This window comes from Panthera leo, chromosome A2, assembly GCF_018350215.1.
Source record: "Panthera leo isolate Ple1 chromosome A2, P.leo_Ple1_pat1.1, whole genome shotgun sequence".
NCBI lineage: Eukaryota > Metazoa > Chordata > Mammalia > Carnivora > Felidae > Panthera > Panthera leo.
The window spans coordinates 52308192-52324914 of record NC_056680.1 but is presented as its reverse complement, the minus strand read 5'-3'; the positions used below and the strand labels follow the sequence as shown (position 1 = coordinate 52324914).

Sequence of the window (16723 nt, the reverse complement as noted above, 5' to 3'; positions counted from 1 at the left end):
CAAGGGGAGCTCACAGGCATCAGACTCTTGCCCTAGGCTGAACTCCATCCATCCAGGATCCCTGGTTGCAACAACCCTACCCAGTGTCCAAGGCTAGGTTCTCCCCACAGCACTCAGGACAGCCGGCTTCAGAGTCCCTGAACCCCTACCTGAGGCAGCCTGAACCTCCCACTGGTAGAAAGTTCCACTTTGGACAGAGCTGAAACCAGCTGTCCTCCCCACCCTTCTCTTCAGCTTCCACCCTCTGAGTCCTCATTGCTGAGTTCACCAAACTCCTCACATGAACACCACCCAGCTTGCACAATCTCTTCTAGAGAACTGAACAAGTAGAAACACTGCCCACCTCGTTTCATGAGGCCAGTGTAACCTTGACACCAAAGCCTGACAAGTAAGCACCAGAAAGGAAAATCACCAGTGGATCTCACGTATGAAAACATGATGCTAAAATCCTCAATAACAGGTGAGCAGAAATAATCCAGCAATAAAGATACTACAGGATGACCCAAGTTGGGTTTATTCCAGAAGTGCAAAAATCACTGTGGATTACCATGTTAACAGGCTGAAAAAGAAAAATCATGTGACTATCTAAGCAGATGTAGAAAAAAAAATATGTCAAAAACTCTACTTCCATTTATGACCTAAGAAGAAGACAAAAACAAAGAAGAAGAAGAAAAAGAAAAAAAAAATAAACATGTGGCAAAGTGGGAATAGAAAGAAACTTCTTTAATCTGATGAAAATTATCTACCAAAACCCTAGAGTAAACATTATCCTAATTGTCAAATGTGGACAGCTGCTCCATAAGAGTTAAAAAAGGCAAGATGCCCAGTATTTCCTCTTTAATTCATTCTTATACTGAAGTCTTAAGGACTGTAAGGCAAGAGAAAAGAAAAAGAAAAAAGAAAAACCCTGAAAGGACCGGAAAGGAAGAAAAACTGTTACCTGCACCTCCTACAATTCTATAAACACTTCTTCCAAAAGAATCTACAAATACATCTTTTTAATTAGTAAGAGACATTAGCAAGATTTCTAGATACAAATCAATATACAAGATGCTAACATATTTTCCCAAAATGTAACCAACAGAATATTAATGCAAAAATATACATATATATATTTAATTTATAATAGCATGCAAAATATCAAATAAATAGGACTATATCTAACCAAAGATGTGCAAGACCACCAAGGGAAATTAAGAAACTATACTGTAAGAAATTAAAGCTATCCTAAATAATGAAGAGAGATACCATGTTCATGGAAGACTAAATACTACACCTTCCCATCCCCAATGGAGCAACAGAGAGCTCAGCAGAAAGAGGGAGCAGATCGGAGTGAACTGGGCTTATATTCCACCTCCTAGTTATTAGGGGTCAATGGATATGAAAGCACTTTATAGAGTGCTATGTAAATACAGGGATTCTTATGACCAGCATTATTGCCTCTTACTGGTCTGAGTGTGGGGGAAAAAGTTCTCCCTCCCAGATAAGGCCAGCCTCTGCTCATCAATTTCTCATTAAGGGCATTGCTGAGTGCTTACTCTGTGCGTAACATTTCCTTATTCAGTCCTCACAACAACCTACAAGGTGGGTGCTATATTAACTCCATTTGACATATGAGAAAGCTGAGGTTCAAGCAAGCAACTTGTCATTCATAGATCCATTTATTCATTCATTGGACATTCATGAACCCCTCCTATGCACCAGGAGCTGTGAATACCATGGTGAATGAGACAGACACAGTCCCTGCTCTATCAGAATGGATAGTGGGAAGATAGCCAAAAGTCATACCACAACTAATGAGCTGGCAGAATGAAGATTCAAACTCAGGTCTGCTGAACACCAGAGTCCATGCTTTTAATCACTCCCTGGAGATGCCTTCCTCAATCTCCTCTACTCCATCCTCTCTGTTGTGATGTAAAGATTTCTAACATCCATTCTGCTGGCAGAGGCAAGTTTCAATGGGCCTTGCCATGCAAGCTGCTACACAAATTGAGAGCTGTCAGCTTCGATCCCAGCCCATGTGATCTTCCTGCATTATCACTGGAGAATTACAGCAGGAAAGATGAATGCATAAAAGAGGAGAGGCATCCTGCCCCCCCCCCCCCCCCCCAGCATCAGCGGCATTGTTCCCAATGAGTGTGTGCCTGAGTCCTCTGCCATCATTAATGGCAGAAGTGAGTCACTTATAAATAAGATACGGGAGCTTTATTATAATTACATCCCGAGATTCAGAAATGCTCAGCGTCACTGTGAAAGGGAGGGCAGCAGGTGACTGAGGCTTGAATGATCCCTCTGCCAGGTACATCTTTCAGATAAAACGTCTTGGATCAGTAGCAATTACTGCTAAGGCTTGGCCTGAATGCTAATGAGAATTACTTACAATTGCATGTAATTCTTTGCCATTTGTACTATCTGCTTTTTTCCTTCTTTTCTCTGCTTTTCCGTCTTGGTATTAATCCTGAGAACCAGACACTGGGAAATACGATTAAAGACCATTTTGCAGATAAAAAGACTGATGCCCAAGGTCACTCAGTTCAAAGGTCTAGGGCTGGAGTTCTAACCCTGAGGTTTTGTTTGTTTGTTTTGTTTTTGTTTGTTTTTGTTTTTGTTTTTGTTTCTTTACCTCACTTTCTGTCTTTAAGGGCAAAAAATTTTGGAACTCTGGATGTGTCCACTCCACTTACCTGGAAGGTACACAAAATATCCTGAGTCAACAGGACAGGCTTGAGTAGTGTGTTCTATTGAGGCCTTTGCCTTAGTGAGGACAGGGCAGCTGGGGCAGATCTTATGAAGCGAACTTCAAACCGACCCTCTGCCATCCCATAACCACCAAGAGGCTCAGGCTTGGGCCTGGGAAATGTTGTGAAGAGAGGATTTTAAGACAGAAGATAGGAAGGTAGGAAAGATAGGAAGAACCTTTGTCCTGCCCACAGACACTAAAAAATTGCCCCAAACCCATGGCCCACGGAACCAAGCCAGAGAATGAAGTTCAAGCAACTGCTTGAAGCAGTGGGCTTCACCCTAACAGTGACAATTATGGGAACGCTTAGCATTTTATGAGTTCCTAGTGGAGTGCCAGAAGTTTCAGTAAGTCTGCCCTGAGACATCGGGCTTCAGGCTATTTAAAGCTGAAGACCACACTAAGATTTCTGGGACAAACCACTTACGTCTCCCACTTGACAGATGAGAGAAAGCAAGAGGATTGCACTGGTGAGGCAGCTTGCAGACGGCAGATCCAGGATATAAAGCTGGGCCTGTTTGACTTTAATACTAACACTCATGACAACTAACGTTTAAACAGCACTTTTATGTATGACATGGCACCATGTAAGTACTTGGCGCATCTGAACGCAATTCTCTCAGCAATCCAGTGAGGGAGGTGCTATGAACATTCCTATTCTAGAAATGGGGAAACTGAGGAACAGAGTGGCGTAGCAACTGGCCCAAGGCCACAGAGCTCATAAACAACACTGGAATTTGAGCCAGCCCCGGGATCCACACTTTTGCAGCGTTTGCTATGCGTCCCTCCTCTTTGTTATGAAAAGGCCACTCCATTTCCACCAGGCACAACTCCACTGTGAAAAGGAAAGTGCAAACATGGAATTCTGACAGACTCCAATGGCAGGAGGTTCACATACAAGTTCTTCCTTCCTTGGACACTTGAGGGCCAAGAGGGACCACTCCCAGCTCAGGACTGCCCAAACTCCCCCGGGCTGCAGGCGCCTCTTGAGGCTGCTCCAGTCTCCACCCAGCTCTGAAATCACAGACAGGGAGTGCTGGGCCAACTCTTGCCTTAGAAGGATTCTGCATCACACTGGAAAACGGTACCAGGCTTTCCCTCCCCTCTCCACAGATTCTCTCTCCACCAGGGGCCATACCTCTTGATAGAGCCAGGTAGCCTCAGGTGGCCTTGGGCTTATAGCAGGGTCTAGCAAGTCCTGAATCATATTAGTGTATTTACATGGGGTTGGCAGGGATTCCTGTGAATGAGGACCCACCCAGCAGCAGGTCCCCTCGAGGACATCCATGAGAGAAAAAGGAGAATGGTGCGCAGGCATTAGGGACCCCATTCTTTAACTCTGCTTCTGCCAGCCACAAGAAGGAGGGACCTATCTGCAGCCTGAGTTTCACTGATAATCTGGAAGGAGTCAGGTAAGACTTGTGTTGAAATCCAAATTCTGCCACGGACCAGCTGGGCAACCTCAGGCAAGTCACTTAACCTCTCTGAGCCTCAACAGAGCATCTGTCCAATGAGGTTAGTAGTAATAGTGCCTACCTTGTAAGGTTGCTGTGAGAACTAAATGGGATAATGCATAATGACACTACAGTTGGTGCTCTCTCTCCCCCTCTCAGTCCATGCTGGTTCCTGACTGCCAAGAATGGGCATATATCAGATCCCCAACTCCCCTCTCTTTCCTGTTCTGGAAATACACTCCATCTGTGCTCCACTCACAGTGGCCCACCCCTCACCAAAGAAGGAATTCCCCAGCACCTTTCAGCCAGCCTCAGGACAAGCACTGTCCCCTCTTTTCGGACTCCAGGTCTGAGGTGGGAGCCCCCTGCCGGAGGACAGCGACTCTGCCCGCAGCATCTCTGCACTACCAGCTGCCAGGCAGAGAGGACACCTTAAAGAGATTAAGGCGTTGGAAGGGGTCTTCTGAGGGGGGTGGGAGGTGGGTGTGAGGGGGACAGTCACCCAGGGGGAGAAAGCGACATCCATAAAGAACTGCTGCTCTCCAGTGTCTGCTCCTGACTTCGGTGGCTCCTTCCAGAAAAATCCAGAGCAACTTCCAGAATTTGGTCCCCGCTCACTCTTGCCCTGAAAGAGCAACCCCTACGCGCTTCGGCCACCAAAATCCACTCCCTAGCAGTAATGGCCACCCATTTTTCCAAAGGATCCTCCCCTCGGTACAATGAGGAGGTGGTCCGTCCCTCCTGGGCTTGCCGAAGACCTCTGGCGGTGGTCTCAATGCTTCCCAATGCTTCCCGGTGACGCTGAACCAGGGGCTTCTCCGCGTGTGGTTATGTGGTTTGAGTCAGGCCTCCTGGGGCTCAAAACCCTGGTTCTCTCCTTGACTTGGTCGCCCTCCTTGGCACAACTTTCCCTCTCTAAGCCTCAGTTTTCTCCTCTCTAAAATGGGTGTAATAACACCCGGTTCCTGGCGTTGCAGGGAGAATCCCAACAGGCACCGGATGCCCAGCGCCTGGCACAGATAACGCACTCCACAGACGGGCTGGGACTGCGGTTAGCATCGAACTCAGCGCCAGGGGCAGCTCTGGAAAAGCTGGGGACTCGCCCTCTCCGCCCCAGAACCCGGAGGCAGACGCTCTGGGCGCGCGCCCTGGAGAACCCCGGGGAAGCCACAGGTGTCTGCGCGTCGGGGCGAGGCGCTAGAACGGAGTATGAGGGCGGGTGCAGTGCAGCGAGCCGCGCCGCGGGACCCTCCCCGAGCCGCCGGTGTCCCTAGGGCCCCCAAGCGCGCCCACCCTGCGCCCGCCGGCTCCCGAGGTCCGTGCTGCTCCGCAGGGATGCCTAGACCCCAGCGGCCAGCGCACAGCCTCGCCCCGCCACTGCGGCCCCGCTGCGGCCCCTGCCCGCGCCCTGCCCGCGCTCCATTCTGACTCACCGGCGCCGGCTCCGGCGAAAGTTTGGTGGCGCGGCGGGCGCGGCGGCCAAGCTGCTCGATGCTCTGCGGCGGCGGCGGCGGCGGCGGCGGCGGGGGCGCGGACTGCGGAGGCGGGGCTCGGGAGGAGGAGGCGCGCCGAGGGGGGCCAGCCGGGGAGGGAGGCGGAGACCCGGGCCCGCGGGCCTGCGGCGCCCCCGCCTCCGGCTCCGCGCTCCCAGGGCCGCCCCCACGCCGGGAGGGGGCGCGAGGGGGCGCCTGTGGCTCGGTTCGGACACCTTCTCCCGCCTCCTGCCGCGCACCCCGGCCTCGGGCTCCGCGCAGCGTGACAGCTCCTCGGGTTTGGAGAGAAGGGTTTCGGAAGGGTCAGAACCCTGGCGAGAACTCCCCACCGCCCACACTCACCTGAGGGCGGACGGACGGGCGGAAATAGGTAAGTCCAGACAAAGAAGCAGAGCTAGAAAGTCAGAGAGATGATGTTTGGCAAAGTCAATGACAGACTGAACGACAGACATCTAGTGATGCCCCCACCTCCACTTATTCCTGCTGGAGAGGCCAAAATAGAAACAGATGGACAGAGCCAGACAGATGCAGAAACTGTAAGATTGACAGAGACGCCACCCTAGAGGTTTCATGGCGAACTAGAGAGACACCCCCACCCCCCAACCCCCGCCAAGGTCTAGAACGCCACACCCCTCATCTATTTCTCCTTAGCCCCTCCAGATGAGCTCAAGTTTCAAAATGAAGATGTTTCCATTGGCATCCTGTGCTAGATTGAACCTAGAGTTGGGACCACGGGAGACTGCAAGGGCGGGGGTGGAGGGTGGTTTTTCTACAGGTCCCCCGGAGCCTCTGCCCCGTGACTCTGGGAGCCTGAGAATTCTTACCCGCTGCCTCCAGTTCCAAAATTGGGGAGGAGTGCCAAAGTTTTCTTTCCTCAGCACCGGGAAAACTTTTGAACCTCTAAGCAGTTATGGCCTCAGATCTTATCTCAACACTTCAGAAGAGACACCCAAGTTCAGAGGGAGAGAGGAAAATAACTGTTTGTTGGGGGGGGGGGGTGTAGGATGTGGGTTGGGGGCATGGTGGGGGTTTTAGCTTCCTCTGAGTAGAAGGCAATTCCACTCAGTAGTTGTGGGATCACTTAAAGCTAGTTTGAGACCCAGCTTCACAAGCTGTGTGTGGTATGTTAATGATCCCTCTTTCTGGCCTCAGGGTCCACATGTGCAAAATGAGAGTTAATAAAAACAGCTGTCATAGTGCCATGTACTCTTCTAAGAGCTACAGGTGCTTACTCATTTAATCCTCATGACACCCTGAATAAGTAAGAATTATTATTATTCCTATTTCACAGAGGAGAAAACTGAGGTACAGAGTCTAGGTTAAGTAACATGCTCAAGGTCACACAGCTAGTGTGGAATCCACTCTATGCAACCTGGTTACAAGGTCCAAGGTCACGGTTATTGGGCTGTAATCTTCATCTCCCTGGGACTGCTGGAAAGTCCTATGAGGTCATTTACATAAGAGACTTAGCAAGTACTCCATAAATGGTAGTTCATAGACCATTGAACCTGTCTGCAAGGTAGGGATTAAAGCGTTGATGGTGATGCCCAGAGATAGGAGACTTTGGGTTCAGGATAGCTGACAAGCCATGTTACCACCCTGGGTACCAGTTCTGACCTTCATGAATCAGAGAGACAAGGGACTCCCCCTTTGTTTCTCTAACCAGACTTCTATTCATTAGCATACCCCTCAACCAGAACTCACTCTGAATCCACAGTTAGCCCCCCTCCATTCCCTGGTGAATCTCCAGGGCTGGCATATTTTACACTCTACCAGACTAATGCCCCTTTAGGAGGAATTGAGTTAGCACTTGGGGTAGCAACTGTTACAAACTCTAAGAGAAATGCAGTCTATCCCCTACAGCTGTGGGGCTGACAGAAGTAAGAGGTTGGGGGGAGCTTGGAAAAGTCTGGGTCCACTTCCATTCCCTCTCCTTTCTGCAATTCAGCAAAAGTCTGCTTACTTGAAATTCCTCTCCAAAGTTTCACTTCCCAGGCTGGTGTTAGGCCTACTAAGCCCATAGTGATCACCACTTTTAGAAACATCAGCATTTTAGAAAGAGCAGGTCAGACATTATTTGAAGCCCCTGGCGGGCAGGGTGTGTGTTGTTTGTTTTGCTGCAGCATTTGGAACTGATAGATCATAACTCAGGCCACATCCTGGGTGTGTGAGACAGAGGTGGGTAACCAACTTACTAATAACATACAGGCAGCAGAAGAAAAATAATAGTAAGCCCTTTCTCATATTTACCATGTGCCAGGCTCTCAGATCATTAGACATAATCTGATATACCTACTCCTCGCAACAGTTCTGTGAGGGAGATATTGTTAGCTTCCTATTTTGCAGATGAGAAAACTGAGGCACAAATCGGGGAAGAAACTAGTTCAGCATATACAGCTAGCAAGTCATTCCAAGAGCAGACAGTTAAGAAGATGCTGAACCAGGTCTGGAACCTAGATCAGTCTAGCTCCATGAGCCTGTTCATACTTGTGTGCTTGGTGGAAGAAAGCTAGAAAAGGGGGACTCGTTGAGCCCCTGAGTAGAGATTAGAGGTATGGATTAAGAAGGGGTAAATGAAAAGTATCTGTTCTACCACTTGTTAGTTCAGTGCTTACTTTGCTTCTCTGAGCCTCAATGACCTCATCTGTTACATGAGACTAACAATACTTGTGTCATACCCAGGGTTTTAGTGGTGATTCTTTTGGTTGTAGGTAACATAAACCCAATTATAACCAGGTTCAGCCAAAAAGAGTTCTGAACTGAAAATTTTAAGAAGACATTTTGGATTCAGACATAGTCTGTGCCAGAAGCTCAAAGGAAGTTGTCATGAATCTGTTTCCCTCTATGTCTTGACTGTTTTCTTTTGTGTCTGTTTTATTAGCAGGCTGAGTCTTTCCACAGGAAAGCAGAAATGGCCAATTAAGCCACCTCAAAGCAAAGAGATCACTACCTTAAAACTTCCAGCAAAAATCCCAGGGTTGACCCCCATTGGCCTGGATTGGGTCACATGTCCAGCCCTGAACCTATCACAATTGCTCTGATTGGCTAAGCCTGAGTTACATATCTATAGCTAGAGTCAGGAAGTGGGGTCAGCCCCTCCAAAGTTATAAGGACTAGGATTGTGTGGGGGATGGTTCCCTAAAAGCAAATCAGGGTGCTCTTAGCAGGATAATGGGGCATTGGGGCATTGGTGCTGGGCAGCCACAGAACCCAGTCATAGAACCCATGTCCCTTGAACTGAAACAAATCCCAGTTAAAGTAACAGCTGAAAAGTGTTATATCGCTCACTAACCAAAGGAATTTTCTTTGCATTTGCCCAGGGACACTAGAAATCACAAAGCCTTTAAGACCCAGAGGAAATGAATGCCACTTATGTTGGACTCCCAGACTGCAACAAGCTATGGCCCAGGGGACCTGGGAAGAGTGCTCAGTCCAGCTCCCCACACCCATCACATTATGAACTCAGCCATTTCCTCCAGGGACTCTGCACTCTAGGTGCTAAGAGCTCCAACTGGTCATTTTTCAGATAGCTGCCCAAAGAAGGCAAGATGGCCCTTCTCTTGTTATATTTCCAGTTCAGTTTGTGAGAACAGATGTTAGTTCTTCACAGCCAAGTATCGAGCATGTTATTTAGAGTTATCGCAATTGACCCTTTCAACTTGGCCCAGATGCAGTTCCAGAGTTTCTGGCCTTGGACAGTTAGTGTGACTTCTCCATTATAAATGTCGTTAGACTGGCACACCGTGAAGCTTATCTATTTAAAGGAAAGTGAGCAAGAATGGCATATGTCAAGCTGGAATAAGACCTACCCCTTCCTTCCCCACTTAAGTAAAGCACATAGGTTAGGAGTGCACACTGCTGGTGGAGTGGGAACTGATACAGGCTTCCTGGAGGGCACTTTGGAAGCAAATGTTGAGGACTTTAAAAATGTTCGGTCTAGGGGTGTCTGGGTGACTCGGTTGAGTCACCGATTTTGGTTCAGGTCGTGATCTCATGATTCATGAGTTCGAGCCCCACATCAGGCTCTGCGCTGACAGTGTAGAGTTTGTGTGGGATTCTGTCCCCCTCTCTCTCCCAAAATTAAATAAACATTTAAGACAGTTCAGTCTATGAGTGAAATAAGTCAGTCAGAGAAGGATAGATATATGTTTTCACTCATATGTGGAACTTGAGAAACTTAACAGAAGACCATGGGGGAAGGGGAGGGGGAAAAATAATTACAGAGAGAGAGGGAGGCAAACCACAAGAGACTCTTAAATACAGAGAACAAACTGAGGGTGGATGGGGGGTGGAGAGAGGGGAAATGGGTGTTGCGCATTGAAGAGGGCATTTGTTGGGATGAGCACTGGGTGTTGTATGTAAGCCAGTTTGACAATAAATTATATGAAAAATAAATAAAAATAAATAAAAAGTTCGGTCTATTTTTCCATACCCTGTTTTTCCTGAGCAAATAATCATTTAGATATCACCAAGATATACATAAAGATGTTCATTGCAGTGTTGTATACAATAGGAGAAGATGGAAAATAATCCAAATATCTAACTATAGGGAACTGGTTACATAAATTATGGTATATCGAAAGAATGGACCATTCTACAACTGTTAAGGTAATATTAGAGACTATGGAATTACGTGAAAATGGGTTATGCTATGTAAAGTTAAAAGGGCAAGTTACAAAAGACTAGGTATGCATAAACTCACTTTGTGAAAAAATATACCTATTTGTGTATAAAAAAAAAACCCTAAAGTAGTTGCATTAGGCATAGTGGGAAGGAGAGGAAAATTGATAGGTGCTTTTGGTGTTTATTTATCTGTATTACCTAATATTTCTTTAGTAAATTTGTATTACTTTAGTAATTAGGGAAAATGCCCAAATAACTGTTATAAAAGGATCTGTGTTTGGTTTCCTTTTAGAAAAGCACTTTCATTCATTGAAAGATCACAAACCAGAAGTGAGATTAAATTGACCTATCTGCCTTTCTCTCTCTGTCTCTCTCTCTGTCTCTCTCTGTCTCTGTCTTTCTCTCTCTCTGGCTAGGATGCGTGGAGACGAATGGGGAGCTTAAGCCTGGCAGTGGCAGTAAAGCTGCAAACCAAAAACTGCAGAGACCAAAAACTCTACGTATGGAAAATGTCTGTGAACTCCAATGGACGTTCATATATACTCCAGGAGAACACATATGGCCTAGAAATGGGTTCAGCATAAACTCTTTTTGCCCCTCCAGCCCCATATGACTGCTTCTCCATTTCTCAGCTTCTGTCTCCCCATCTAGTTACCTAGGAATTGGCAAAGGCCTGGGGGAAGTCACACAGAAGACTGGGCTCACCTCTATGTGTTTCTTTTCATTCTGGGATCTTGATCCTTCAGGTCTTGGCTTCCTGGAGAGCTCTCTGATGCCTTCTAACAGATTTTCATGTTCTTTTTGACAGTTCTAGCCAGGATTTCGAGTTGTTTATTGAGAGAATTGCTCTCTGCAAGCTAGTTTGTCTTGAGCAGAAACAGAAGTTGGGTCATACGTTATTTAAGTGAAAATGGCTAGTTATGAAATGTATGCACCATGGGATTCTATTCATATGCAGAACATGTATATGTGTTTAGTCAGAAGAAATACTGGAAGACTGAAAGCTACATACAGCATCTATCTCTGGCTAAGTTTTCATTTTTTAATGTTTAGCTGGTATTTTTCAAAGTTTATACAGTGGACTCTGACCATGTCTAATCTAGGAGTGAGTTTTGAAGTCATTTGTACCCATTTTAAAAATGTGGACACTAAGGCCGAGAACATTTAAATTCATTTCAGTTGAACAATTATTGGAGGCTTACTGTGAGCAGAGAACCATGTTATGGGCCCCTGGGGCATTGAAAGAAATAACACCTAGTCACTTATTCCTCTATCTCAAGCATCTCCACATGTGCTTGACTTTGGGATAAGAGAGTGAAGATGACAACAATCTGCCCTCAAGATAATCTAGCTGTGCAGAAAGATATCTGAAGACACCATCCCAGGGATGATGTGGTAAATGCTAAAGCAGTGACGTGGTAGAGACTGTGCTTTGCCTCTTAACAACCATTCTTTCAATATCAAACTACAAGACTGGATTTCCCAGCCTCCCTTCCAGCAAGGTGTGGTCATGTGACTTTATCCATCTTGCACTGTCTATCTCCATACTTCTTTTACATGAAAAAGAAACTTATTTTGCTTATCACCCTGTTATTTTGGATCTTCTCTTTCATACAGATAAACTAATCCTAACTCACACAAATCCCAAAAATAAAGTGCTATGGGAACAAAGGAGTAAAGGGAGGTTGGAATGCATATTTCTACTCTTGAGCATCAAGGAAGTCAGAGGAGGTGTAAAAGGTGTGAAGAGTTCACCAGTAGGATGGGCAGGGATTAAGAAGGAAGAGGGTTTCAGGCATACCATGCAGGGAGCATGAGCACCGGGCTGGAAATGGGTAATGGAACGGGCTGGAGATGGGCGCATATGTGTTGGAATCAATCAGCCTAGACTCAAATCCTATCACAACTTTTAGCAAGTCACTTCATTGCTCTATGCCTCAGTTTCCCTGTCTATAATATGAGGATAATAGTGGTATTAACCTCATTGGGTTGTAGAGGAAGTTGGGAGGAGAACATGAGTTAACATGAAAAATGCTAAGAGCAATGCCTAGCACATGGTGAGTACTCAGTAAATGTTGGCTGTTATATGCTTATCTGTAAAATGAGGTAATCATAGTCTAACCTTATAGGGTGGCCAATGTGTACAATATGGCACAGGGCTTTATACAGAGGACGTGCTCAACTATTTAGCTCTCTTCCTCTTCCCTTCCCTCAAAGAGCTTACAATCAGCATTTGACAAGTCTTCACTGAGCCTCTACTGTGTGCCAGGTCCTGGCACAGAAGGTTGCTGATTCCAGGACAAATCAGACCTTATTCCTGACCTCCAGCTGCTTAGTCTCAAGAAGAGGAAAGGAAAATAAAGAGACAAATATAATACAGTGTGAAAAGTACAACAGTGGTCCAATTTCAGTTCATGAACTCAGGTGAGCAAGAAAGGTAACTTTAGTTTTTATTAGGTGAGCTCAGTCTCTGCTCTGATCACCCATTTTGGGTAGAAATCCTTAATCTCAGGTAAGTTAGGTTTTTCCTATTTCTCTGGGGGTAGTAGGTCAGTTCGAGGACTGCTGCGGGGACATCTGGGGTGCGTCATCACTTATCCACTCTGGCATCTGTTAAGACATCTTTGTTCCTGTCCGAGGAGAGGTCACCACCTGCACAGGGCACTGCTAAGTTATCTCTTGTCCCTAAGTCTCATTTCCTCCCTCAGCTGCTCCTGGGTCCTTCCAAATGCACAGGACCCATTGCTCAGCTCCCATGGCCCCTGGGGTACAGAGAACTCTGGTAGACATTTGAGGTTCTTCAGCCCAGCCAAACACAGCCATTTGTCTGTAAGCACAGGCTTTTCTACGTTCAATTTCTTTGAACTTATCTGGAGATTCTAGGGCTTTACTCCAAGCTCGGATATGTCCAGAGAAGGGGCAGGTTCAAGTGTCCCTTTCCTCAGGAGCTCTTACCACCCATCTCTCCCTTTGCTGCTGCTCCAGCTCTCTCTCCTACTCTTGTCTGTGTCAACCTTTTAAAAGAAAAAGGTAAGTGATTCAGCCAGCCAAATCCAGTTCATTCAGAAATAGCAGAGAATTGTAATTCAGGACAAGCGAACTGTAAGGGACCATAAGCAAATCTCCAGAACAAAGGAGGAGAGTGTTCTTTATAAAGGAAAAAATGGAGTTGGTGGGGGGTGTTTTGAACCCAAGTTCATTGGAGGAAAATGAGAGTTTGAAGAAGTGGGGGCCTCTCCTGGGCTACAGGCAAGGGCACCCTCCTTTGCCCATCCAGAGGAAAGCTTTCTTCTTCCTGCTGTGCTACACAAGCTTCTACCATGGCTTCCCTACTTCAATTCTGAGTTAGGTTTCCTTAACACATTTTTACATCTGGAAGCTCTTATCTAGTTTCAGGGAGGGGAGCCTTGCTCCTCAATACCCTGCATTTTCCCATATTCATCATGTCATCAGTATACAACAACCTTTTCCTGTTGCTCTCATGATCCTAGACTTTAGAAACTCAAAAGCTAAGAAAATATTTTGTTTTATTTTTTTATTTTTTATTTTATTTTGGCAGAGCCAGAAAAAGGAAGTAGCCTTGAGACAATATCTTAAGATAAGACTTCCGGGTAACAGAAATTAGCAAGAATGAAAAACAACCCAAGGAGCTTCCCCCACATCTGCCATCAGAACAGCTAAGCTTAAGACAAGTGACAACATCAAGTGTTGGCCAGGATGTGGAGCCCCTGGAACTCTCATACACACCTGGTGGAGATGCAAAATGGCACAGGTACTTTGGAAAACTGCTTGGCAACTTTAATAAACAAAGATTGGCCTGAGATCCAGAAATTCCACTCATAGGTATGTCTCTGAGAGAAATGAAAACATGTCCACAAAAACTGTACGTAAATCTTAACAGCTTTATTCATAATAGTCCAAGCCGGAGACAACCTAACTATCTACTCAAATAGGAGTTTGAATAAATAGTGTGGTAAATCCATAGTATGGGATACCACACAGTAATCAAAGTGGATGAATGATTGCTGCCCACAACAACACAGAAGAAAAAAATCATTATGTTGAATAAGAGAAACCAAATGCAAAAAAAAAAAAAAAAAAAAAGGTGAATATTATATAATTCTACTTATGTGAAATTCAGTAACTGGCAAACCTAATCTATGGTTTTACAAGTGGTTGCCTCTGGGGGAGAGGTGGGGAACGGGACTGTTTTTGACCTAGAAGGGGCAATGGAAGCAGGTGTTAGAACAATTCTACACTTCGATCTTTGGGATGGTGACACAGGTATATACAAAGGTAAAATTTTTAAGTTTTTAAAAAATGTTTATTTCTTTTTGATAGAGAGACAGAGAGCGAGCATAAGCCAGGGAAGGGCAGAGAGAGAGAGGGAGACACAGAAATCTGAAGCAGGCTCCAGGCTCTGAGCTGTCAGCACAGAGCCCGATGGAGGGCTTGAACCCACGAACTACAAGATCATGACTTGAGCCAAAGTCGGATGCTTAACTCACTGAGCCACTCAGGTGCCCCGTTTTTTTTAAAAAAAATTTAATGTTTATTTATTTTTGAGAGAGAGAGAGAGATACAGCACAGGCAAGCGTATAGATAAAAAATTTCAGTATTTGTACATTTTACTATATGTAAATCATACCTCAGTTTTTAAAATTTCATTTTAGTTAAAAACACACACAGGCTACTATTTCAAAAGTAATATGCTACCCTCGGCACTATGAAGAGGTAAGCACATAGCACTCTGTGGGAACCCAGGAGGGGTATTAACTACACTGTGTGTGGGGTGGTTGTGGGGATGCAGAAGTTCCCAAGGAAGCCTTCCTGGGACAAGTGATGGCTCAACTGAACTTCAAAAGATTTGAACTGAAGGTGAAGCAGAAGATGTCAATAAGGGCATTCCAGGCACAAGGAACAGCATGCAAAGGCACTGGGTGAATTCCAAGAGAATTTGACTGACTGGGGTGGGGGTGTGGTGGGGGATGAGACTGCAGATGCATGCAGCAGTCAGACCTGACTAAGCCTTATAAGCTGAAGGAGAGCTCAAAGAAGGTCCTGAAAGTTGTGGTCAGATTTGGACTTTAGAAAAGCTCTCTAAGGAAGAAGAGAGGACAGTGGTATAGAGGGGGTTGCAATAATCCAAGAGCTGGGGCTATGTGGTCTGAGTTCTGGCAGGGGTAAAAGGGATTGGGGTTGAGAGAAGAGCTTCCAGGGGTTGAGGAAAAACGGTTTGGCAACTGGTAATACTGGGGGGAAGGGGAAATAGTTATGGAGACTGTCAGGATTTTTCCTTTCATGCTAGGGTGGAGCCATTTGCTGAGAAAAAGATCGGAGGAGGTAACATCTTTAAGTGTTGTGGTGGTTGGCCTGATGTTGTTTTGCCTGTCCAGCTCCTGTTTCCCCCTTTCTCTTGTGACAGAACCCTGCTTTTCCTGCAAAAACTGAGTTCCTTCCTAACCTCCAGCTGTGCACCTAAAGTGGGGGTGACTCCACTTCTCAGCTGTAGGACATGTGACCCTGACCAATCAGCATGTTTGAGCTCTCTGGTGGAATGCAGTGATTGGTTCAGGGATTGGCACATGACCCAGATTGATCCAATGAGAGTTAGCCCTGGAAATTTTGCTGGAATTCTTGGGAAACAATCCTATCTTTTCTCCTGGGGTTGCTGAGCTGGTGAAATGGAAGCCTGGTGATGCTGACAGCCCTCTTTGCCACCAAGAAGGGAAAGCCTGCCTGAGAACAAAGCCAGCACTTGAGTAAACAGAGCCAAAAGAAAGAGAGCCCTTTTCCTGATTATATTGCTTGGACTCCTAGATCCAGTCATGCCTGAAGACTAACCTATACTTTTCGCTTTTGTGAAACAACAGCTTCTCTTCTTGGGGTAATTCTACTTGAGTTGGGCTTTTTGTCACTTTTAGCTGAAAGATTTCACATGACTATAGGCTCCCCTGAAACGCTTAATATAGGTGTAGAGTTTCTGTTAGGGACGATGTAAAAGTTCTAGAAATGGGTAGTGGTGATGATTGCACAACATTTTATATGTATTTAACGCCACTAAATTGTAAACTTAAAAGTGACTAAAATGGTAAATTTTATGTTGTGTATATTTTACCACAATAAAAAAGTTAATAAAAACTTGTTAAAGAATATATTAGAGAGACAAGCAACCCACTCCCACACAATAGGTAGAGCACCCTTTTGATACATATTAGATCATTCTATTGAAAATCGTCCAAAGGCTTTCTACCCCACTTAAAATTCAGTGCACACATCTCTCTGAGGTCTGCAAGTGTCCCCATCATCTACCCTTGCACCCCTGTGTCCTCATCTGCTGCCCTCCTCCCTGGGCTCACTATCCTTCAGCCACTCTAGTCTCCTTGATGCAGGCAAACACAGCAATCTCTTGT

General features: G+C 45.9%; 1 protein-coding gene and 1 long non-coding RNA gene across 2 annotated transcripts in view; one reads left to right on the top strand and one right to left on the bottom strand.

The window, feature by feature from the left end:
• The window catches only part of HRH1 (histamine receptor H1), a 78625-nt gene extending 72913 nt beyond the window's left edge, over positions 1 to 5712 (bottom strand). Inside the window, exon 1 of the mRNA XM_042910881.1 lies at positions 5628 to 5712. The gene's annotated coding sequence lies outside the window, so the exon portion shown is untranslated. The remainder of the gene's footprint in view (positions 1 to 5627) is intronic.
• Positions 5713 to 5856: 144 nt separating this feature from the next.
• LOC122203785 lies at positions 5857 to 14673 on the top strand. The gene is made up of 3 exons (XR_006195336.1): positions 5857 to 6057; positions 12528 to 12734; positions 13870 to 14673. It is a non-coding gene; the product is annotated as an uncharacterized LOC122203785 (long non-coding RNA).
• The last annotated feature ends 2050 nt before the right edge of the window (positions 14674 to 16723 follow it).